General features: G+C 41.8%; 1 protein-coding gene and 1 long non-coding RNA gene across 3 annotated transcripts in view; one reads left to right on the top strand and one right to left on the bottom strand.

Annotated features, from left to right (window-relative positions):
- Positions 1–2,018: 2,018 nt before the first annotated feature.
- Positions 2,019–16,685, bottom strand: LOC121581530. 2 transcript variants are annotated; one of them, XR_006003217.2, is made up of 8 exons: positions 16,481–16,685; positions 13,421–13,557; positions 13,217–13,275; positions 9,838–10,059; positions 9,601–9,743; positions 3,469–3,605; positions 2,671–3,257; positions 2,019–2,509 (listed from the first exon to the last, which is right to left on the bottom strand). It is a non-coding gene; the product is annotated as an uncharacterized LOC121581530 (long non-coding RNA). The 2 variants fall into 2 exon arrangements; XR_006003218.2 differs by having other exon boundaries at positions 13,421–13,552.
- Positions 16,686–22,297: 5,612 nt separating this feature from the next.
- dtna (dystrobrevin, alpha) overlaps positions 22,298–24,466 on the top strand; it is a 28,426-nt gene continuing 26,257 nt past the window's right edge. Inside the window, exon 1 of the mRNA XM_041896333.2 lies at positions 22,298–22,505. The gene's annotated coding sequence lies outside the window, so the exon portion shown is untranslated. The remainder of the gene's footprint in view (positions 22,506–24,466) is intronic.

Genomic DNA, 24,466 nt, shown 5'->3' with positions numbered 1-24,466 from the left:
CCAAGACTTCAAAGTTAATGGTGACGCTTCATGTTCTGAGCACAGCATGAATCAAACTAATACTTTCAAGCTTTCCAGGGTCTCTGGTGCAACAGGCTTACAATGATAATAAATTCCAAATACTCTAGATAGGGTAGAAGGCCTATTATATTATATTGGCAGAACAGAGGGTGGTTGTGAGGAGAGGAGAGATTATTACTGTAGTCCCACCCACCTTCTGATTCAAAATACAGTGAGGGAAAAAAGTATTTGATCCCCTGCTAATTTTGTACGTTTGCCCACTGACAAAGAAATGATCAGTATATAATTTTAATGGTAGGTTTATTTGAACAGTGAGAGACAGAATAACAACAACAAAATCCAGAAAAACGCATGTCAAAAATTTTATAAATTGATTTTCATTTTAATGAGGGAAATAAGTATTTGACCCCCTCTCAATCAGAAAGATTTCTGGCTCCCAGGTGTCTTTTATACAGGTAACGAGCTGAGATTAGGAGCACACTCTTAAAGGGAGTGCTCCTAATCTCAGCTTGTTACCTGTATAAAAGACACCTGTCCACAGAAGCAATCAATCAATCAGATTCCAAACTCTCCACCATGGCCAAGACCAAAGAGCTCTCCAAGGATGTCAGGGATAAGATTGTAGACCTACACAAGGCTGGAATGGGCTACAAGACCATCGCCAAGCAGCTTGGTGAGAAGGTGACAACAGTTGGTGCGATTATTCGCAAATGGAAGAAACACAAAAGAACTGTCAATCTCCCTAGGCCTGGGGCTCCATGCAAGATCTCACCTCGTGGAGTTGCAATGATCATGAGAACGGTGAGGAATCAGCCCAGAACTACACGGGAGGATGTTGTCAATGATCTCAAGGCAGCTGGGACCATAGTCACCAAGAAAACAATTGGTAACACACTACGCCGTGAAGGACTGAAATCCTGCAGCGCCCGCATTGTCCCCCTGCTCAAGAAAGCACATATACAGGCCCGTCTGAAGTTTGCCAATGAACATCTGAATTATTCAGAGGAGAACTGGGTGAAAGTGTTGTGGTCAGATGAGACCAAAATGGAGCTCTTTGGCATCAACTCAACTCGCCATGTTAGGAGGAGGAGGAATGCTGCCTATGACCCCAAGAACACCATCCACACCATCAAACATGGAGGTGGAAACATTATGCTTTGGGGGTGTTTTTCTGCTAAGGGGACAGGACAACTTCACCGCATCAAAGGGACGATGGACGGCGCCATGTACCGTCAAATCTTGGGGGAGAACCTCCTTCCCTTAGCCAGGGCATTGAAAATGGGTCGTGGATGGGTATTCCAGCATGACAATGACCCAAAACACACGGCCAAGGCAACAAAGGAGTGGCTCAAGAAGAAGCACATTAAGGTCCTGGAGTGGCCTAGCCAGTCTCCAGACCTTAATCCCATAGAAAATCTGTGGAGTGAGCTGAAGGTTCGAGTTGCCAAACGTCAGGCTCGAAACCTTAATGACTTGGAGAAGATCTGCAAAGAGGAGTGGGACAAAATCCCTCCTGAGATGTGTGCAAACCTGGTGGCCAACTACAAGAAACGTCTGACCTCTGTGATTGCCAACAAGGGTTTTGCCACCAAGTACTAAGTCATGTTTTGCAGAGGGGTCAAATACTTATTTCCCTCATTAAAATGCAAATCATTTAATAACATTTTTTACATGCGTTTTTCTGGATTTTTTTGTTGTTATTCTGTCTCTCACTGTTCAAATAAACCTACCATTAAAATTATAGACTGATTATGTCTTTGTCAGTGGACAAACGTACAAAATCAGCAGGGGATCAAATACTTTTTTCCCTTAATGTACATGACCTTATAACTTACATATTTAGCAGACGCTCTTATCCAGAGCGACTTACAGTTAGGGAGTGCATACATATTTTTTAAAACATTAAATATATATATATATATTGTTTTATACTGGCCCCCCGTGGGAATCGAACCCACAACCCTGGCGTTGCAAGCGCCATGCTCTACCAACTGAGCTACACGGGGCCCAACTTGGAAATTATGCGTGTGTATTAGATGTAATGCATGATGTTATGAAATGTGTTGTGCTAATATCCCTTACATTTCACACTATTCTGAAAATTAAACACATTTGTAAGTGACTGTGTGTAAACCCTTGCTTTATCGTACCTTGACAGTATTTAGATGGAAAAGTTTCATGTTCCGTTCCTTTTACAGACAAACTGAAATGTTGTTGTGTTTTGTTAGAATATCACTGAGTTGCTTAAACTTAATATTTTCTGAAACAGAGAAATGAATAATCAATTGAATTTGAAATACTCAACATCTCTCACTAAAATTCAAATACAGTAAACTGAACATAAAATCTTTCTCAGTTTTTCTGTTTCAATTTCCAGTTGTTTTGTAGCTGATTACGCCTCCTCAAATTCCTTATGAAGTTCCCATCTGGCGTTTTCTGTGTTGGTTTTCTCCTGGTGTAATTCTGCTTCAATAGTTGTTATTTTACCCTGAAATACAGTTTAAAACTGAACAAAACTGTTCTACACAAGGAATCATATCAGTCTCTTATCATATTACTGTTTTTATAACACACGTGAAAGTAAAAAGATACTCGACAGAACCAACCGTGAAACTCGAAACTGTACAGAAAACGTGCCTTCAGATTTACCTTCAGAATGACCAGGGCTTTCATCTCGCTCGTCTTTCTTCAGATTCTCAGTCACTTTCTGAGGAGATATTGATGTGTTGCATCAGTAACACTAGTAAAGAAGCCCATTCCATCATGGTACATGGATCTACTAGTGCATATCTGAACGTCTATCTGCAGGTGCTCCTTTCACAAACCCACCTTGGTAGTGAGGTTCCATGCATGGATGAATCTCTAAAAGTATGTGCTTATTTCACTGACAAATAGTGCAGATTATGTGATTGACAATATCTAATGGTCAAAGGGCTGAATCTAAACATTAGACGTGTCAATAAGGATATGCAACCTCCATATCTAGGATTAATTTACTACAGGTTAGAGTGCATGGATGTCTAGCTAAGTGCATGGCTCTTTTCACACAGACTCTCATCCTCTGCTCCACCATGAAGGTCTTCTGCTCCAGCTCCTCCAAGTTGACCTTGGTGTTGGCGTGCAGCGTTGCTATCTGGGACAGCTCCTCCTTAGCCTCTGCTATCTGGTCCTCGTTCACACTGATCTTCTGCAGCATGCGCTTCCTGTTCTTCTGAAGCTGCTTCACTGCTTGTTCACTGATGGACACACACAGACACACACTCGTACGTAGGTACACACACATACACACTGGTATGTACGCACACACACACGTCAGACGGACCCATCATCAGAGTAACACTGACCAAGTACTTGATACTACAATGTATAATCGTGTTACAGATCCCTTTCCTAAGTGATTAGTATTAGATAAATATAAAATATTGTAATTTGATTGAAGTGATATACCCCTCATAGATCTTTTTGCTGTAGTCCTCAATCTCCAGTTCATATACTTTTTTTTCCTCATGGAGATCCAAGGTGTCCTGATGTTTCTTACGGAACACCTCCTCGGAGTGAGAGACCGCCGCTTCACCTGCAAGTCTCTGGAATATGCCCGGACACAACGTTAGGAGGATATCGTATGCAATAAATTAAATATTGTGAAAAATATGATATGTCAACATAACTATGATGACATCACTTACAGTTGCATGGACTTCTTTCTGCAGCTCTGAAATCTCTTCCTTTAATTGGGAAATGTTTTTACCTTCTACCTCGATTAATATTTTCAACTCTACAACCTGTGACCAAAAAATTAATATACATTGTACTCGCAAAGAGTAAGGAACTTATGTGCATGGCCTTTACTGGTTCTAACAGCAGACTTGCTGCCAGCTCTTAGCAAACTGTTGGAAAAAAATGTGTTTGACCAAATACAATGCTATTTCTCTGTAAACAATGGACGACATGGTTCCAGTAATGCCTGGCGAAAACCAAACACTGCATTCCACAGTAAGAACATCATACCAAAGTTCAAGCATGGTGGTGGTGTGATGGTTTGGGGATGCTTTGCTGCCTCAGGACCTGGACGACTTGCCTTAATAGAAGGAACCATGAATTCTGCTCTGTATCAGAGAATTCTACAGGAGAATGTCAGACCATCCGTCTGTGAGCTGAAGCTGAAGCGCAGCTGGGTCATGCAGCAAGACAATGATCCAAAACACACAATCAAGTCTACATTAAAATTGCTAAAAAGCAACAAATTGGAAGTTTTGGAATGGCCTAGTCCAGACCTAATCCCAATTGAGATGTTGTGGCAGGACTTGAAACGAGCAGTTCATGCTTGAAAACCCACACGTCACTGAGTTAAAGCAGTTCTGCATGGAAGAGTGGGCCAAAATTCCTCCACAGCGACGTGAGAGACTGATCAACAACTACAGGAAGCATTTGGTTGGAGTCATTGCAGCTAAATGTGGCACAACCAGTTATTGAGTGTAAGGGGGCAATTACTTTTTCACACAGGGGAATTGGGTGTTGCATAACTTTGTTTATGAAATAAATGAAATAAATATGTAATTGTTGTGTTATTTGTTCACTTATGTTCCCTTTATCTAATATTAGGTTTTGGTTGAAGATCTGATAACATTCAGTATCACAAATATGCAAAAGTAGAGAAAATTAGAAAGGGGGCAAATAGTTTTTCATAACACTGTAAGAAGATTGTGGGAGCTGTACTGTTAGATTTCAGTGTAGCCTTTGATATTATTGGCCATAATCTGTTGTTAAAAAAACGTATGTTTTATGGCTTTTCAACCTCTGCCATATCGTGTACCGCAGGGCAGCTCTCTAGGCCCTCTACTCTTTTCTATTTTTACCAATGACCTGCCACTGGCATTAAACAAAGCATGTGTGTCCATGTATGCTGCTGATTCAACCATATATGCATCAGCAACCACAGCTAATGAAGTCACTGAAACCCTTAACAAAGAGTTGCAGTTAGTTTTGGAATGGGTGGCATGTAATAAACTGGTCCTGAACATCTCTAAAACTAAGAGCATTGTGTTTGGTACAAATCATTCCCTAAGTTCTAGACCTCAGCTGAATCTGGTAGTGAATGGTGTGGCTGTTGATCAAGTTGAGGATACTAAATTACTTGTTGTTACTTTAGATTGTAAACTGTCATGGTCAAAACATATAGATTCAATGGTTGTAAAGATGGGGAGAGGTATGTCCGTAATAAAGAGATGACCTGCTTTTTTGACACCACACTCCACAAAGCAAGTCCTGCAGGCTCTAGTTCTATCTTATCTTGATTGTCCAGTCATATAGTCAAGTGCTGCAAAGAAAGACCTAGTTAAGCTGCAGCTGGCCCAGAACCGAGTGGCACGTCTTGCTCTTCATTGTAATCAGAGGGCTAATTTTAATACTATGCATGCCAGTCTCTCTTGGCTAAGAGTTGAGGAAAGACTGACTGGGTCACTTCTTGTTTTTGTGTTGGAAATTCCAAATTGTTTGCATAGTCAACTTACACACAGTACTGACACACACACTTACCCCACCAGACATGCCACCAGGGGTCTTTCACAGTCCCCAGGTCAAGAACAAATTAAAGGAAACGTACAGTATTATATAGCACAAGTGAACAGCAAACCTGGTTTAAAAAAACGAATAAAGCAACACCTCACGGCACAACGCCTCTCCCCCATGTGAACTACTTGTTGTGTGTATGTACTGACATTTATGTGTAACTGATAGATGCACACATATGTATGTACATTTGTCTGTAATTTCTTTTTCATTATGTGTCAGACCCCAGTAAGACTAGCTGTCGCCATTGGCGTCGGCTAATGGAGATCCTAATATATCAAATCAAATATACACTGAGTGTACAAATCATTAGGAACTCCTGCTCTTTCCATGACATACACTACGTGACCAAAAGTAGACGGACACCTGCCTGTCGAACATCTCATTACAAAATCATGGGCATTAATATGGAGTTGGTCCCCCCTTTGCTGCTATAACAGCCTCCACTCTTCTGGGAAGGCTTTCCACTAGATGTTGGAACATTGCTGCGGGGACTTGCATCCATTCAGCCACAAGAGCATTAGTGAGGTTGGGCACTGATGTTGGGCGATTAGGCCTGGCTCGCAGTCAGTTTTCCAATTCATCCCAAAGGTGTTCGATGGGGTTGAGGTCAGGGCTCTGTGCAGGCCAGTCAAGTTCTTCCACACCAATCTCAACAAACTATTTCTGAATGGACCTCGCTTTGTGCAAGGGGGCATTGTCATGCTGAAACAGGAAAGGGCCTTCCCCAAACTGTTGCCACAAAGTTGGAAGCACAGAATCATCTAGAATGTCATCATATGCTGTATGTCACGTCTCCTCCCACTCCGGCACTCAATGTCGCTGGTCTACTAACTACCGGTCCTGGCAACCCATCATTACGCACACCTGGCAAACATCATTACACACACCTGTGCATCATTATTAGACACACTTGGATTTCATCACTACCCTGATTACTCCCCCTTTATTTAGCCCTCAGTTGTCATCAGTCCTTAGGTGTTATTGGTTTTCTCTCACGTTCAGTACGCTTCCCATGATTGTTCTTTTGTATATGTCCCGTATTAAACTCACCTCCTGCACCTACTTTCTGACTCCCGGCATATACGTTACACTGTAGCGTTAAGATTTCCCTTCACTGAAACTAAGGGGCCTAGCCAGAACCATGGCATTGCGCATGGTGATCTTAGGCTGCTCAGCCATGGTTCCCGACGAACAGTTCTTGTGCTGACGTTGCTTCCAGAGGCAGTTTGGAACTTGGTAGTGAGTGTTGCAACTGAGAACAGGTGATTTTCACGCGCTACGCGCTTCAGCACTCGTCAGTCCCGTTCTGTGAGCTTGTGTGACCTACCACTTCACGGCTGAGCCGTTGTTGCTCTTAGACATTTCCACTTCACAATAACAGCACTTACAGTTGACCGGGGCAGCTCTAGCAGGGCATACATTTGACAAACTGACTTGTTGGAAAGGTGGCCTCTTATGACGGTGCCACGTTGAAAGTCACTGAGCTCTTAAGTAAGGTAATTCTACTGCCAATGTTTGTCTATGGAGATTGCATGGCTGTGTGCTCGATTTTATACTCCTGTCAGCAACAGGTGTGGCTGAACTAGCCGAATCCACTAATTTGAAGGGGTGTCCACATACTTTTGTGTATATATATTTTGTGTAGACTGACCAGGTGAATCCGGGTGAAAGCTATGATCACTTATTGATGTCACCTTCAATCAGTGTAGATGAATGGGAGGAGACAGGTTAAAGAAGGATTTTTAAGCCTTAAGACAATTGAGACATGGATTGTGTATTTGTGCCATTCAGTGGATGAATAGGCAAGACAAAATATTTAAGTGACTTTGAACGGGGTATAGTAATATGTGCCAGATGCATCGGTTTGAGTGTGTCAAAAACTGCAACACTGCTGGGTTTTTCATGGTCAACAGTTTCCCATGTGTCTCAAGAATGATCCACCACCCAAAGGACATCCAGCCAGCTTGACACAACTGTGGGAAGCATTAGAGTCAACATGGGCCAGCATCCCTGTGGAACGCTTTCGACACCTTGTAGAGTACCTGCCGCGACAAATTGAGGCTGTTCTGAGGGAAAAAAGGGGGTGCAACTCAATATTAGGAAGGTGTTCCTAATGTGGCTAGCGAAAGTATTAACCCCCCTTGGCATTTTTCCTATTTTGTTGCCTTACAACCTGGAATTCAAATGGATTTTTGGGGGGTTTGTATCATTTGATTTACACAACATGCCTACCACTTTGAAGATGCAAAACATGTTTTATTGTGAAACAAACAAGAAATAAAACAAACAAACCTGAGCGTGCATAACTATTCACCCCCCCCAAAGTCAATACTTTGTAGAGCCACCTTTTGCAGCAATTACAGCTGCAATTATCTTGGGGTATGTCTCTATAAGCTTGGCACATCTAGGCACTGGGATTTTTGCCCATTCTTCTGGGATTTTTGCCCATTCTGCAAAACTGCTCCAGCTCCTTCAAGTTGGATGGGTTCCGCTGGTGTACAGCAATCTTTAAGTCATACCACAGATTGTCAATTGGTATGTCATTCCGAGACATTTAAATGTTTCCCCTTAAACCACTCGAGTGTTGCTTTAGCAGTATGCTTAGGGTCATTGTCCTGCTGGAAGGTGAACCTCCGTCCCAGTCTCAAATCTCTGGAAGACTGAAACAGGTTTCCCTCAAGAATTTTACATTTTAGTCATTTAGCAGACGCTCTTATCCAGAGTTACTTACAGTTAGTGAGTGCATACATTTTTCATACTGGCCCCCCGTGGGAATCGAACCCACAACCCTGGCGTTGCAAGCGCCATGCTCTACCATCTGCGCTACAGGAGGCCTGAATTTCCCTGTATTTAGCACCATCCATCATTCCTTCCATTCTGACCAGTTTCCCAGTCCCTGCTGATGAAAAACATCCCCACAGCATGATGCTGCCACCACCATGCTTCACTGTGAGGATGGTGTTCTCGGGGTGATGAGAGGTGTTGGGTTTGCGCCAGACATAGCGTTTTCCTTGATGGCCAAAAAGCTTAATTTTAGTCTCCTCTGACCAGAGTACCTTCTTCTATATGTTTGGGGAGTCTCCCACATGGCTTTTGGCGAACACCAAACGTGTTTGCTTATTTTCTTCTTCAAGCAATGGCGTTTTTTCTGGCCACTCTTCCCTAAAGCCCAGCTCTGTGGAGTGTACAGCTTAAAGTGGTCCTATGGACAGATACTCCAATGTCTGCTGTGGAGCTTTGCAGCTCCTTCAGGGTTATCTTTGGTCTCTTTGTTGCCTCTCTGATTAATGCCCTCCTTGCCTGGTCCATGAGTTTTGGTGGGTGGCCCTCTCTTGGCAGGTTTGTTGTGGTGCCATATTCTTTCCATTTTTTAATAATGGATTTAATGGTGCTCTGTGGGATGTTCAAAGTTTCTGATATTTTTTTATAACCCAACCCTGATCTGTACTTCTCCACAACTTTGTCCCTGACCTGTTTGGAGAGCTCCTTGGTCTTCATGGTGCCGCTTGCTTGGTGGTGCCCCTTGCTTAGTGGTGTTGCAGACTCTGGGGCATTTCAGAACAGGTGTATATATACTGAGAAGTTATTTTTTTCATTTCACTTCACCAATTTTGACTATTTTGTGTATGTCCATTACATGAAATCCAAATAAAAATCCATTTAAATTACAGGTTGTAATGCAACAAAATAGGAAAAACGCCAAGGGGGGTGAATACTTTTGCAAGGCACTGTATGTCTAATTGTGCAAACTGTAAACATGACGCTACAGTTGTAAGTACATTATAAGAACACTGTTAGGTTACCACGTAAATAAGGAGATATTCAACACCTAACAGGAAAGAGTCCTTGAACAACTATTGCTTTGGTTCCTTCTATGCAGTTGCAGTACAAGTGGCATGTTTAAGTTGAAAACAATACATTTGAGAGACTCAAACTTTATCCCCCAAAACACTTTGTGTAACTATCAGATACTGTAATACTATTTATTATGCTGTGTACTGTACTCACAGTCTGTCATTAAGCAGATTCTTGATGCCCTTAAGTTCATGGAACATCAATCCTCTCTCCTCATCAGCTTTCAGTTCTTCCTTACTTATCTCTTCTTGAAATCTCTTGAGTTCATTGAAGGTCTTTGAAAATGTCTCATGGGCCTAAAATAACAACAAAATAGAAATATATGCAATACATGTGTGACAATAACAATGTAGAAACAAATAAATAAACACAATTTATTGTGAACAGTACCTCACGTTGAGCCGTATTAATTTGGTTCATGAAATCACTCTCCAGCTGCAGTTTGTCCTTCATGAGAGGCCCATTTTTCTTGACGAAATCAATGTCCTCATTTAACAGCTGGTTCAGAACCTCTGGTCTTGATCATTCTATCCTTCCCTTGGTAAAGTTTATCTCTTCTCAATTTCAGATGCCATTTCAATTCACTGATGTCTCTGGTACAGACCTTATGCTCTGGAGAGAAACAGTACATATCTAGGTTTCAGGTAAAGCAGCACCGTAAGGAATATATAGAGAACTTACGAAACATAATAGGTGAATGTTTTTTTTTCTTCAACAAGAACTGTTACAGAATAATCCTCATAATGAAAGAGTGATAATAACATTAATTACATATTTTTTAAGGGATTTTTATCTTTATGTAGCCAGGTGGTAAAAGCACATAGCTGTATTCATTGATATCCACTAGATGGCACTGTCCCTTTAAGAGAACCATAAATAATGTCTGCAACCAGAGTTGTATAAGCTTTATGGAGTCAAGAAAACCTGCACGACCCCCCATCACCCTGAGGGAAACGCTCAGTGTGAGAGGTTTAATAGAACGCTCCATGATCTCCTGCGCACACTGCCTCCAGAAAAGAAGCGCTGTTGGCCTGAGCAGTTACCTGACTTGGTGTATGCCTACAATGTGACACCCCATTACACCGCTGGGTACTCGCCGTACTACCTGCTTTTCGGGGTCCATCCACACTTTCCTGTTGATGCTTTGTTAGGTCAAGAGCAGATGCTTTACAAGAAACATGACTGGTTGGTTGTTCACCAGGAGCGTTTGAACGAGGCACATGCAAGAGCAAGAGAGTACACAGAACAAAAAGCAGCAGAGGAAGTTGAACTTCACAAAGACAAAGTGTACTGTCCACCCATTGATGTAGGCCAGCTGGTTTACTTACGCCACAGACCTAAGAGTAGAAACAAGATTCAGGATGCTTAGGGTCCTACTGTGTACAGAGTGATCGAGGTACAGGGTACTACACATGCAGTATAGCCGTTAGAGGGTGGGCCTATAAAAAAGGTTAATAAGGTTAATTTAAGGCCATGTGTGAGAGACCATCCTGTCCCTGCTCCTAGGCTAGTGAAAAACAGTGCGCCAGTAACCCCCATCGCCCCTCCTGTTAAGTCTTTGCCTTCTGATCCTGAGTTTGTAGTGTAGGAAGTCTCCTATCCAGAGGAAGTCTCCTATCCAAAGGTAACGTGAGAGGGAAACACAGAACCTGTGGGTAACGCTGATAGTGACAGTTATTTTTCCGGCAGAGTGGAACATGACAATGCTACTGAGGAACAAGATGTTTCTGAGCCAGTTATTGCAGATGATTCTGTGAATGAACCAGAGGTTGAAGTGCCCGTTCCTGCTCTGCACAAAAGTACCAGTGTGAATGCTGGGGTAAACTCAAACCCGTATAACGTTCCTAAATCAGCTTGTAATAATGCAGTTTCACTCAGTCCCGAAGTGTTGTCCCAGGTTATAACCAGTCTGGGTACTGTATTCTTCAGAGAAGATGTAAGAGAAGTTAGAAACTTGTGCTAAGTCACTGAGGACGTTGACTTTGTAGCAGGGGAAAATGTAGCCAGGTGGCAAAAGCACATAGCTGTATTCCTTTATATCCACTAGATGGCACTGTCCGATTATGAGATCCATAAATAATGTGTGCAAGCCATTATGGGATTGCACATGCGCAGTGTGTAAGAGTAAGAGCAAGCAATTACACTGGAGAGCTGTTGAAATCCATCGTGGGTCCAACGTTACTTTAGATGAGTAAATAATATTTGTACCGGAATATATCATATTTTGCATCATCTGCAGTATATAAGAGTTGGTAGTAAGGTAGAAGGATTACTTTACAATGTAGAAAATAGTAAAAATAAAGAAAAACCCTTGAATGAGTAGGTGTTCTAAAACTTTTGACCGGTAGTGTATGTGCTTTCCTTACACAGCGGAGACAACAGGCCAACTTCTGTATGAATGAAGAAAGATGTTTGTACAGTGTATGTATACCAGTAGCCTTATCTATTTAAAAATATTGGTAATTGTCAGTTAAACTAAGCTAAACGAAAATACACTACAAGTGGACTCATTGTATGGAAAGCATCTGCAAACAATAGGGGATGTACTGTATATGGATGATTCAGAATAATGTGCACATTATAGATGCCATTACACTGGACATTTTTGTTACTAGAAATATTCTGTTGTGTTCATGGACATCAATATGACACAAGGCTGTGTACTGTATCCCTCTCATTTGAGAAAAAGAATTCACTTCTTTCAGCTCTTGCACTTAGCCCAATGCCTTCCATGTATAACTATGTAGACATAATTTAAGACTCGGATTGACTGGAATGAAATCTGGAAAAGATGGAACACATTTCTTCACATACCTGAAGAAATAGGCGCATTAAAGGGATAGTTCACACAAATTCCAAAATTACATATTGTTTTCCTTACCCTGTAAGCAGTATAAGGACAAGGTAAGAGGGCTATCCATACCTTGATTTAGTTTCCCTGGGCACAGATTCCAAATGCTAACGTTTTAGCATTTGTGGCACAAATCCCATTCAAGTGATGGGACAGATATTAGCATTTTTTGGCATCATGTTTAAATAATCTATAGATGGGTTAGCTTACAACATCACAAAAACAATGCGCACACTTCAATGGGGCAGAAGTCTGTGTGTTGTTGTGATTCTGGATGGCCAGATAGCTAGCAACAATGACAAGAAGCTGCCATGTGGGGAATCGTAAGTGGCTCGTTTCAGCTAGTTTTCTCTTGTTCTTCATACCATGTCTTGTTTTGAGGTGTTTTGACTGACGTCACGTCTATGCTAATATGGCAAAAATGTGCTAGCTCGCTAACCAACAACTGTAACAATGTATTTGAGAGACAACAATTGCTCATTGTGCAAATGTATTTATGTTTTCAATAAACATAGGAGAATATAGTTTACATGTTGTCAACAATCTAAGCCAACCACATCTGTTTTGCCCCATAGTTGCGCACACGTCGGTTTTGTTGCTAAACAACTAACCCGTCTATAAGTGACTTTGTTGAGCTTCACAATACATTTGAGATACTTTCGGATGATTTGAACATGATGTGCGAAAAATGCTAATGTTGGTCCCATGACTTGAATGGGATTTGTGCCACAAATGCTAAAATATTGCCAATTGGAAACATTACCACGGAAGCTAAATTAAAGGATGGATTGGTGTCATATCTTGTCCAAAGACTGCTAACAGGGTAAGGAAACCAATATGGGTGAACTATCCCTTTAATTGCTGTAAATGTAAAGCTTTAAATGAAGACTAACATTGGATGAACAAGACACTACTTACCTGAAAGTTTTGCTATTTTGATGTTTTTCATGAGACATCTGATGCTGAACATTTCCTGACTGATAGAGGGGACAGGACAAATTACAGAAATGTATCCAACCTTACAGTATTTCTAGACTGATTGGATAATGTTTTCATATCAGTGATATTTGCCCAATAGTTCTCTCTCTCTTGCATGATCACACTATGACATCAGCATCTTACCTGTTGACACCAGTTCTCCAGTTGCTTCTTCAGCTCCTGAATATGGCAAACAGCTTTGTTGACACACAGTGAGGGAGTGTTAACCAGGGCACAACTGCGACGTCTGCTGGGGCACACTGCTTGAAGATCTGCCTGATCTTAAAAGATATCAGAAATTACCAGCCATAAATGAAATTTAAGAGTTATGCCTCGAATCATGTTTACTTTTGGTTGGCATGATGAAAAGCCAAAAACACATAACTGATTTCCATAAATACTATACATACAAATAACAGTATGACAGTATATGACAGCTAGCACTGCATCGCAGTGCTAGCTATGCCACTAGAGATCCTGGTTCGAATCCAGGCTCTGTCGTAGCCGGCGCGACCGGGAGACCCATGGGGCGGCGCACAATTGGCCCAGCGTCGTCCAGGGTAGGGGAGGGAATGGCCGGCAGGGATGTAGCTCAGTTGATAGAGCATGGCGTTTGTAACGCCAGGGTTGTGGGTTCGATTCCCACAGGGGGTAGGAAAAAATATAAAAAAATGTATGCATTCACTAACTGTAAGTCGCTCTGGATAAGAGCGTCTGCTAAATGACTAAAATGTAAATGTATAACATAAAAAAATGAACATTCAGTGTTTATCCCTTAAAATCAGACACAAAGGTACATATAGTATATCAGACATGTAATCCACTATGTATGAAAGACTTAGTATTATGAAAACCAGTGATTGACTTGGGCAGGAACTGAATATTGACACCTCAAATGTTCTACTGCTTGAGTTGCACCTCTTATAGAATTTTATCTCAAAAGTATTGTGGAGTTCCTGCACCTAAATATGAACAATACCGTCATCCAAAATTAGTACCAGCATCTATTTCAGTCCACTGATTATGACAATAACACAATGAGTTTATGTCATTTCAGTATCACCCATAACTGTTCATAACCAATCACCGTATTGTAAGGGTCAGTAAATAGGCCAGGGAAGCCTAATTTGAGCCTCATGTGGCACGACACAAAGGCAATATAAGCATAGTGGTGTAAGGGCGCCATCTGGCTGCAGTATGGTTCCTGGCCTAAATGCACAATATTGAAACAGATATCCTACCCAGCCGAACATGCACTTTATGCCAGTGCTTTCAATGTACAACATACATTAGTTGCAGGTGGAGTGCTCATAGGAAATGTGATTAAGCAAGTGAGTGACTTTCACCTTTTGTCATGGTCTGTAATTTGATACAGTACGATACCTGGTGTTGTGCCAACCTGTCAATCAATCAATCAAATGTATTTATAAAGCCCTTTTTACATCAGCAGATGTCACAAAGTGCTATACAGAAACCCAGCCTAAAACCCCAAACAGCAAGCAATGCAGATGTAGAAGCATGGTGGCTAGGAAAAACTCCCTAGAAAGGCAGGAACCTAGGAAGAAACCTAGAGAGGAACCAGGCTCTAATTTTTCTCTGGGAGCAAGACAACGTGTGATGACAGACAGAGTATAACCATAGTAGAAAAATTCCACCACCTATCTCTGTTCTGTTTCAACTGCCTTTCAAGTGTTAAGGTTGTGTGCGTGGGGGAGGGGAGGGGTATTTCAACAAACCTCCAAACGAGCTTCAACGCCATACAACACTCCTTCCGTAGCCTCCAACTGCTCTTAAACACTAGTAAAACTAAATGCATGCTCTTCAACCGAAAGCTGCTTGCACCCAATCTAGAATCACTACTCTCGGCGGGTCTGACCTAGAGTATGTGGACAACTACAAATACCTAGGTATCTGGTTAGACTGTAAACTCTCCTTCCAGACTCACATTAAGCATCTCCAATCAAAAGTTAGATCTAGAATCGGCTTCCTATTCTGCAACAAAGCCTCCTTCACTCATGCTTCCAAACATGCCCTCGTAAAACTGACTATCCTACCGATCCTTGACATCGGCGATGTCATTTACAAAATAGCCTCCAACACTCTATTCAGCAAATTGGATGTAGTCTATCACAGTGCCATCCGTTTTGTCACCAAAGCCCCATATACTACCCACCATTGTGACCTGTACGCTCTTGTTGGCTGGCCCTCACTACATATTCGTCGCCAAACCCACTGGCTCCAGGTCATCTATAAATCACTGTTTGGCAAATCCCCGTCTTACCTTAGCTCACTGGTTACCATAGCAACACCCACCCGTAGTCTGCGCTCCAGCAGGTATATCTCACTGGTCATCCCCAAAGCCAACACCTCCTTTGGCCGCCATTCCTTCCAGTTCTCTGCTGCCAATGACTGGAACGAACTGCAAAAATCTCTGAAGCTGGAGACTCTTATCTCCCTCACTAACTTTAAGCATCAGTTGTCAGAGCAGCTTACCGATCACTGCACCTGTACACAGCTATTCTGAAATTAGCCCACCCAACTACCTCATCCCCATATTGTTATTTATTTTGCTAATTTGCACCCCAGTATCTCTATTTGCACATCATCTTTTTCACATCTATCATTCCAGTGTTAATACGAAATTGTAACTATTTTGCACTATGGCCTATTAAATTGCCTTTCTTCCATAACTTACTACATTCGCACACACTGTATATATATTTTCTGTTGTATTTTTGACTTTATGTTTTATTTACCCCATATGTAACTCTGTGTTGTTTTTATCACACTGCTTTGCTTTATCTTGGCCAGGTCGCAGTTGTAAATGAGAACTTGTTCTCAACTGGCTTACCTGGTTAAATAAAGGTGAAATAAAATATAATATAAAAATGTCGTGCAAAATATCATTAAAACCTTGTAAACTCGGCCCCCCTTCCCTGGATGGAAATCTAAGTAGTTAAACTTAAGGCACTGTAGCAGTATGCAATCACCACAATCCTGTGCAAAAACAAATTGTTAGTTAGATCATTGTTAGTGAAATTAAATCACTTATTTGGTACCTACTACATCTTGCCACTGTGTAAACTAATGGCAAAAAAAAAGCCCATGTCATTTTAGCTGGCTAGGTGTGTGTCATGTGGCATGAAGGAAAGTGAAAGTGTGATTCGCCTGGACTGGAGAGAGTTGGGTTGGCTATCAACTTACGTGACTTGTTCCCAGAATGGATAGATCCTCGTTTTTTAACATTGCAACGTCCTGATTCAGGCGCTACTGTAGCTACCACAGCTACTTTTACCGTCAACAATATATCCCGCGAAACGTTCAACAAAGTTTATTTTCTGACTAGCTAGCTAGCAGCTACATACAATACATTATAATAATGCCCCATAAGACTCTATTCCGCCTTGAATGGCTGCGTAAAATACCGTATCACATTGTTGCTAAGCAACAAGCAGGTTCTCAACGGGGCTGCATCCAAGAGCAGTAGCAGTGGAGGTTTGTTCACTTTACAAAATGCCAAATAATTTCAAATGTTGTAGTTGTTCTCGACTGCTCGAGGCCTTTTGCATGGCACAGGCATAGCTCATCATCTGCCATCTAAATTAGGGGACATGTGATGCATTGTATTAATTCAGAGGTTTACACCAAGGTAACACAAGAGGGGGTGTCAAACTCGACGCTTTAATCTACGTTCACGTCATCCGCGCCCGGGGAGCAGTGTTGGAGGTTAATGGCCCAACGCGCTTAACCGCTAGGCTAACTCGTTGAAGATGCTAGAAGTTTCACAGTGAAACTGTTTGGCTGACTAGGAGTCAAAGGGATAACAGATACATATGATTATATTAGGGTAATGCTTGCTGTAGAAATATGAGTCACGAAGCAAGTGATAGCATATTAATTAAAGGACAGTTAGACTCATCCTGATTTCCAATGGGGCATCACATTTGTGCTAAAGAAGCAATTACACATACATTCATGTGATAAAGATGATCTGTTATTGATCATTAATTGATGAAATACTAACACCTAAATGTCAGTTATATCAAGGGTTGGGGTTAATTCCACTTTCAATTCTTGTTCAATTCCCTCTCCCTGTGAATTCCATGTAATTCAATTCAAATCCCAGGTCAGTCTTTGAATTCAAAGATAATTCAATTCCTCTCAATTCAAAGGTTAACTAAATTTCAATAATTCAAAAATATTATCCCCAACAATTCCACAAATTCAAATTAAATTCCCTCAGGCTTTCAGGCTGATCATGTCACTGTTCAGACAGCCTGGAAATATATAAATAAAAAATTGAAATTATTTAAAACAAATCCTTCAGTAATTGTTTGATACCAAGTGCATTATTCCATTAACTGGGAAATTTACAAATATTGAATTCAAATCCAATTAAATTCCAATTCCATAACTTGAAGATTGTTGGAATTCAAATTGAATTCAATGTAAATTCTCCAGTTAATGAGTGAATTCAAGAATTGAATTGGAATTTCAAATTAAATTGGAATTGACCCCAACCCTGCTTATGTCCTTATGGCAATCAACTCCACTTGAAAGTCCAATGTGCTCTACAAGTAAAAGAGCAGATATAGGCCTACTATTGGTAGATTTGTAACAAACAGGTTCTAGGATAGGCCTGGGTCATAAAGACCTCAACTGAATACTGGTATGGAAGCAACACAGGATTATCACAAAATATATTGATTTGATTACAAATATAATTTTTACAGTTCTACAAAGGCCTGTAAACAAAGCACGGCAAATATTAATTGTAAGCACAGCAAACTGATTTTCAGTGCAACACAGCAAACAACACAATATTCAATCAATATGAAAGGTCTTAACAGACTAAAGTGTTACTATCCTAAAACTGACCACGCTCTCTTAATAGACAAAATTACAGTATAAAACACAAGGACTCACTTCTGTCATCATGAAGTCCTTTGAGAGGTTAGTTACGGATCATATCACCTCCACCTCCACCTTACCTGACACCCTAGACCCACTACAACTTGTGTAACACTTTACTTGACACCCAGCGTCATAACACTTTATGACACAGTCATAACCATTACATAAATGTCATAACAGCTGACATAACTTGTCATAACTTGTCATAACCCACCATAATATGGCGGCAGGTAGCTTAGTGGTTAAGAGCGTTGTGCCAGTAACCGAAAGGTCGCTGGTTCTAATCCCCGAGCCGACTAGGTGAAAAATCTGTCGATGTGCCCTTGAGCAAGGCACTTAACCGTAATTGCTCCTGTAAGTCGCTCTGGATAAGAGCGTCTGCTAAATGACTAAAATGTAAAAATGTAATAACACTGTCATGACCCATGACACCTGTTGTGATATATATAGCATTCTTTTATGGCTGGTTATGACACCTACATAAGAGTGTCAAAACCCACATTTATTCAAATGTTTTTTCTCTGCCAAGAACTTTCCTTTCGTTTGAAAGTTTGTTTCTTAAGTCCTTTGTTGTTGTTGTTGTAATGAATTATTTACAGTCATCTTTTTTTTCATCATATTTTAAATAACTTGTAGAACATACACTTTATGACACTGTCATAAAGCATTATGACCATCCTGTGTCACTTTACTTGGACTAAGAAAATACACTTTATGACACTGTCAAGAATTGTTTTGACCATCATAATCATATAAGCCAGATAGGCCTATCACGTACAAGCCCTTATCTCAGTCATCAGTCAAAAAGAGGGTGTCTTGTCCTGCTCTTGAAATCTGCTCCTGCATTCATCCCAGTCATCAGCAACAGAGCATTGGGGTAGGTGTATGTCTGACATCAATGTGTGCGCATTTACAATGATAATTTAATATGGTCAATTTTAGAAAATTGTATATAACATAAACATACTGTTGACAAGTAGGCTATGATGTAATGGAATGTTTTGCCTTGTGTGGTAGGTTTTGGATCTCTTATGTAGGTGTCATAACCAGCCATAAAATAACTACCGTGGTAGGTTTTGTGGGTTTTGACACTCTTATGTAGGTCTCATAACCAGCCATAAAATAAAGCAATATGTCACAACAGGTCTAAATATATGTGTCAATCGCCATCGCACTGCACACTGCCCTATCCCATCTGGACAAGAGGAATACATATGTAAAAATGCTGTTTATCGACTGCAGCTCAGCCTTCAACACCATAGTGCCCTCCAAGCTCATCTCTAAGCTCGGGGCCCTGGGTCTGAACCCTGCCCTGTGCAACTGAGTCCTGGACTTCCTGACGGGCAGATGCCAGGTGGTGAAGGTAGGCAACAACACCTCCGCCACGCTGATCCTCAACACGGGGGCCCCACAAGGGTGCGTCCTCAGACCCCTCCTGTACTCCCTTTTCACCCATCTCCAACTCAATCATCAAGTTTGCTGAAGACACAACAGTGGTAGGCCTGATTAGCAACAGCCAGGAAAATAACCTCTCCCCTCAACGACATCAAAACGAAGGGGCTGATCGTGGACTTCAGGGAGGTGTGGTCAGCCCAACGCATCACCGGGGGCACACTGCCTGCCCTCCAGGACATCTACAGCACCCAGTGTCACAGGAAGGCCAAGAAGATCATCAAGGACCTCAGCCACCCATATAATGTTCATTCTGTCTATATTTATATTCCGGACTCTGACATTGCTCGTTATGATATTTCTTTATTTCTTTATTTTTGGATTTGTGTGTATTGTTGGAGCTAGAAACATAAGCATTACGCTGCAGTTTCGATAACATCTGCAAAATATGTGTACGCGACCAATACAATTTGATTTGATTTGAATAACTACATCTGCTGGCTGTCTCCAAGTCCACTCCAAACACCCACCAACAAGGTTGTACTGAGAATACTTACAATTACTACTTTACAAGCACACAGAAACTGGAAAAGGATTATTCAATGTGACTGAAGGGCTGCATTTACACAGGTAGCCTAATTCTGTATTTTCTTTTGCCAATAATTTGTATTTTGTCCACTCAGAGTAGATATTTTGCGAATAATTAGGCAAAAAAACAAGGGTGCGTTCAGTTCGATTAATCGCTTGCCACGTTGCTTGCTACATTGTATGACGGTTTTACTGAAGACACGTTTTCACAAAACGTTATTCAACGTTCTTGAACAGACTTTGAGAACGTGTGCTCCGTTTTGTGGGTGTGGCTTGAAGCAATTGTGATGGTATTTAGAGGGAAGCAGAGCGTTTCCCAACCACCTAACCCCTCCCTGTTTTTCTACTGGTCGTTCAGAACAGCACCGTTTCCGTTTAATTGAACGGTGCACAACGCAAAATGGGCTGCCAGTGAGGGAGTTTGATTAATCTCGCCCGGGTAATGTGTTTTGCACTGGCTGGAAGTTGATTGCATTCGATTTGGAACCGGGCTGTCTTCCGGGCGTGAGCCAGGTGCACCACTCTGTCCGACGGCAAAGTCGGTTCAAAACAAAAGTGACGCAATCACGCACGTGTAGTAATGAGTAGGATTCTGTGTTTTCACGTGCAAAAGTGATTGCTTTTGATTAAAACGCTTTATTTGCCTTCCCAATGGAAACTAGTTTGAAAGGTCAAAAATTTATTTTATGGAAAAAACGATGCACCATGTTGCCTTGTTGACAACATGACCGAACGGCGCAGATTACTATTCGAAACTGTTCCTCCCTCCCCGCTTTCGCCCGAAGACGTGACGGACAATAGCGTGACAGAGTACAGTAAACTATCTTTGATAGATTATATTACATGTTATATGTTATTACATTATATAGACATATGCCCACTGTAACCAGATCCTCAAAGGAAAATTGAATTGTGTTGTCGTCTGCATCCTCTCCATCTGTGCGAGGTAGCCTGTGCAGCCTATTGGGGGCTATTGATCTCGAATATTGTCTGTGTTTAATGTGAGCCTAGAACAATCCAGATGTTTCACCGGATGTATAAATCTGAAGCCTCCGGTAGGCAGTTCCACTCTTTACCAAATATGGTGGTGAGCGGGAGCCCAGTGGCTGGCAGTGGGAGAAGATAGAGCGAGATGGATTTTGGACGACCGGTTCGTACGTAAAACATCCTCTATTCCGTCTGCAAAGGCATCTGTTTCCTCCTTAACTTGCTTTAATAGCGTGCCGCCTGATAAATAAAAAAAAGTGCTATTAAATGTATTAATAAAACACTTTCTCCACCACCATTTTCGGATTTTTTGACAACTTCAGGATGTTTCACACCGCGTTCAGCCAATCAGGTTGCAGCAGTCTGTTTACTCTTAGCTGAACAAGGTGGCCAACATCGTGAAGTAGCATTAGCCACTCTAGCATGGTGGTGGAAAATTGTGTTTTATTAAGACAGTACGCACATTTTCCCAGTTTTTTTCCCCAGCGGCACGCAATTAAAGCTAGTTAAGGAAGAAACCGATGCCTTTGCATTCGGAATGGAGGATGTTTTATGTACAAGCCGGTCGCCAGGCAAAGTATTACCCGCTGATCACATAGCCCAGATGATAAGATCCATAGCGCCCACTAGCGGCTTCCCAGGCTATGCATGAGGAGGATGTTTTGTCCTACTCTGAAAGCAATTTCTAAACTCCTTGAAAGTGGCCGCTGATAATCACATGGCTGCTATTACTGTGCTTATCTGACTTTGATGTGACGCTGATTTCTCTCATCCGTTTCTCACCATGTTTCAAGCAGACAGCACTGACTAGTACAATTCAGAGACAGGGATGTCCAGTGTAATACACTCCCAGACAAACATGCAATTGTTGAGACTTCTTATTTACTGGCTATATAGGCTACTATAAAGACGTCGACATGATGCAGATTTCTCTCATCAGTTTCTCACCATTTCTTATTTTATCAGATGGTGGTTGTTTTCACAGACTGCACTTATTCTTCCTGTGCATTCTATTCATGGTGTTATACAGTAAATATATGGCTGAATCATTATGTGTTTGAATGTTTATTTTGTCAACTTCAACATTTGTAAAGAATACACTGACGCAAGTGAAGAGATTCCGCATTACGTCATCGGCAGAAGCCATACATACTCGAGGCAAATGCTGGGTTGCGCTACTCGAAAATTTCCATCACATCACCACTGCAAAAGGCGTTTGTAAAAACAGGAATAGACCGTTCTAGGGGTAATGTACAATTGACCCAAATGAATCTTAATCACGTCTATGGACACGGCTGACACGTCTATCCTGGATGTAAACAATGCAGTTTTATTCCTCCAAATCCTGGTAAGTATAGACAGCACAAGTGCACTGGAACGACCTTATTATTACTCGTGTAAAATCCAAGTTACTGTATAGGAACTAGTGAGATCGAGATGTTTTTTTTTAAATCACGAGGCAAAATGCATGTCAATTGTTAGGATTGAAGGATTGACAATTTGGGTGTTGTAAAAATGCCTCATTTGTTGTTATTATGCCTCATTTGTAGTGCCTCTGTCGTAACATGGGATACAGGTTATTGCAATGGATGTACATATACATCTGTTGTTGCCTTTCTTCACTCATCATGTGTGTTGGACAAGAAACGTTGACAAATGATGCTCTTGGTATTTCACACTGTAAATCATAGTGTTTCTCAGTTCTTTCTGAAATGCACCAGAGCTGAGCAGGATCCATTGTGGTTAAAGTAATCAAGTCATTGACATGGCTATCATGGCTCGTTTATAAAACTGTAACGGCATCAGCAACCAACAGTTTGGTAGACTACATGACCAGAACTATGTGGACACCTGCTCTTCGAACATCTCATTCCAAAATCATGGGCATTAATATGGAGTTGGTCTCCCCTTTGCTGCTATAACAGCCTCCACTCTTCTGGGAAGGCTTTCCACTAGATGTTGGAACATTGCTGCTGGGACTTGCTTTCATTCAGCCACAAGAGCATTAGTGAGGTCGAGCAGTGATGTTGGGCGATTAGGCCTGGCTCACAGTCGGCGTTCCAATTCATTCCAAAGGTGTTCGATGGGGTTGAGGTCAGGGCTCTGTGCAGGCCAGTCAAGTTCTTCCACACAGATCTCGACAAACCATTTCTGTATGGACCTCGCTTTGTGCACGGGGGCATTGTCATGCTGAAACAGGAAAGGGCCTTCCCCAAACTGTTGCCACAAAGTTGGAAGCACAGAATCGTCTAGAATGTCATTGTATGCTGTAGTGTTAAGATTTCCCTTCACTGGAACTAAGGGGCCTAGCCCGAACCATGAAAAACAGCCCCAGACCATTATTCCTCCTCCACCAAACTTTACAGTTGGCACTATGCATTCGGGCAGGTAGCGTTCTCCAGGCATCCGCCAAACCCAGATTTGTCCATCGGACTGCCAGATGGTGAAGCGTGATTCATCACTCCAGAGATCGCGTTTCCAGAGTCCAATGGTGGCAAGCTTTACACCACTCCAGCCGATGCTTGGCATTGCGCATGGTGACCTTAGACTTGTGTGCGGCTGCTCGGCCATGGAAACCCATTTCAGGAAGCTCCCGACGAACAGTTCTTGTGCTGACGTTGCTTCCAGAGGCAGTTTGGAACTCGGTAGTGAGTGTTGCAACCTAGGACAGGTGATTTTTACGCGCTACGTGCTTCAGCACTCTGTGGTACCATTCTGTGTGCTTATGTGGCCTACCATTCCGTGGCTGAGTCGTTGTTGATCCTAGATGTTTTTTACACTTCACAATAAAAGCACTTACAGTTGACCGGGGCAGCTCTAACAGGGCAGAAATTTGACGAACTGACTTGTTAGAAAGGTGGCATCCTATGACGGTGCCACGTTGAAAGTCACTGAGCTCTTCAGTAAGGCCATTATACCGCCAGTGTTTGTCTATGGAGATTGCATGGCTGTGTGCTCAATTTTATACACCTGTCAGCAACGGGTGTGGCTGAAATAGCCGAATCCACTAATTTGAAGGTGTGTCCACATACTTTTGTATATATAGTGTATACAGTGCCTTCGGAAAGTATTCAGACCTCTTGACACATTTTGTTACTTTACAGCCTTATTCTAAAATTGATTAAATTGTTTTTTTCCCCCCTCATCAACCTACACACAATACCCCATAATGACAAAGCAAAAACAGGTTTCAGACCCTTTACTCAGTCCTTTGTTGAAGCATCTTTGGCAGCGATTACAGCATTGAGTCTTCTTGGGTATGACGCTACAAGCTTGGTACACCTGTATTTGGGGAATTTCTCCCATTCT

Source organism: Coregonus clupeaformis, chromosome 14, assembly GCF_020615455.1.
Source record: "Coregonus clupeaformis isolate EN_2021a chromosome 14, ASM2061545v1, whole genome shotgun sequence".
NCBI lineage: Eukaryota > Metazoa > Chordata > Actinopteri > Salmoniformes > Salmonidae > Coregonus > Coregonus clupeaformis.
The sequence above is the reverse complement of the archived record's forward strand: the minus strand, read 5'-3'. Positions and strand labels throughout refer to the sequence as shown.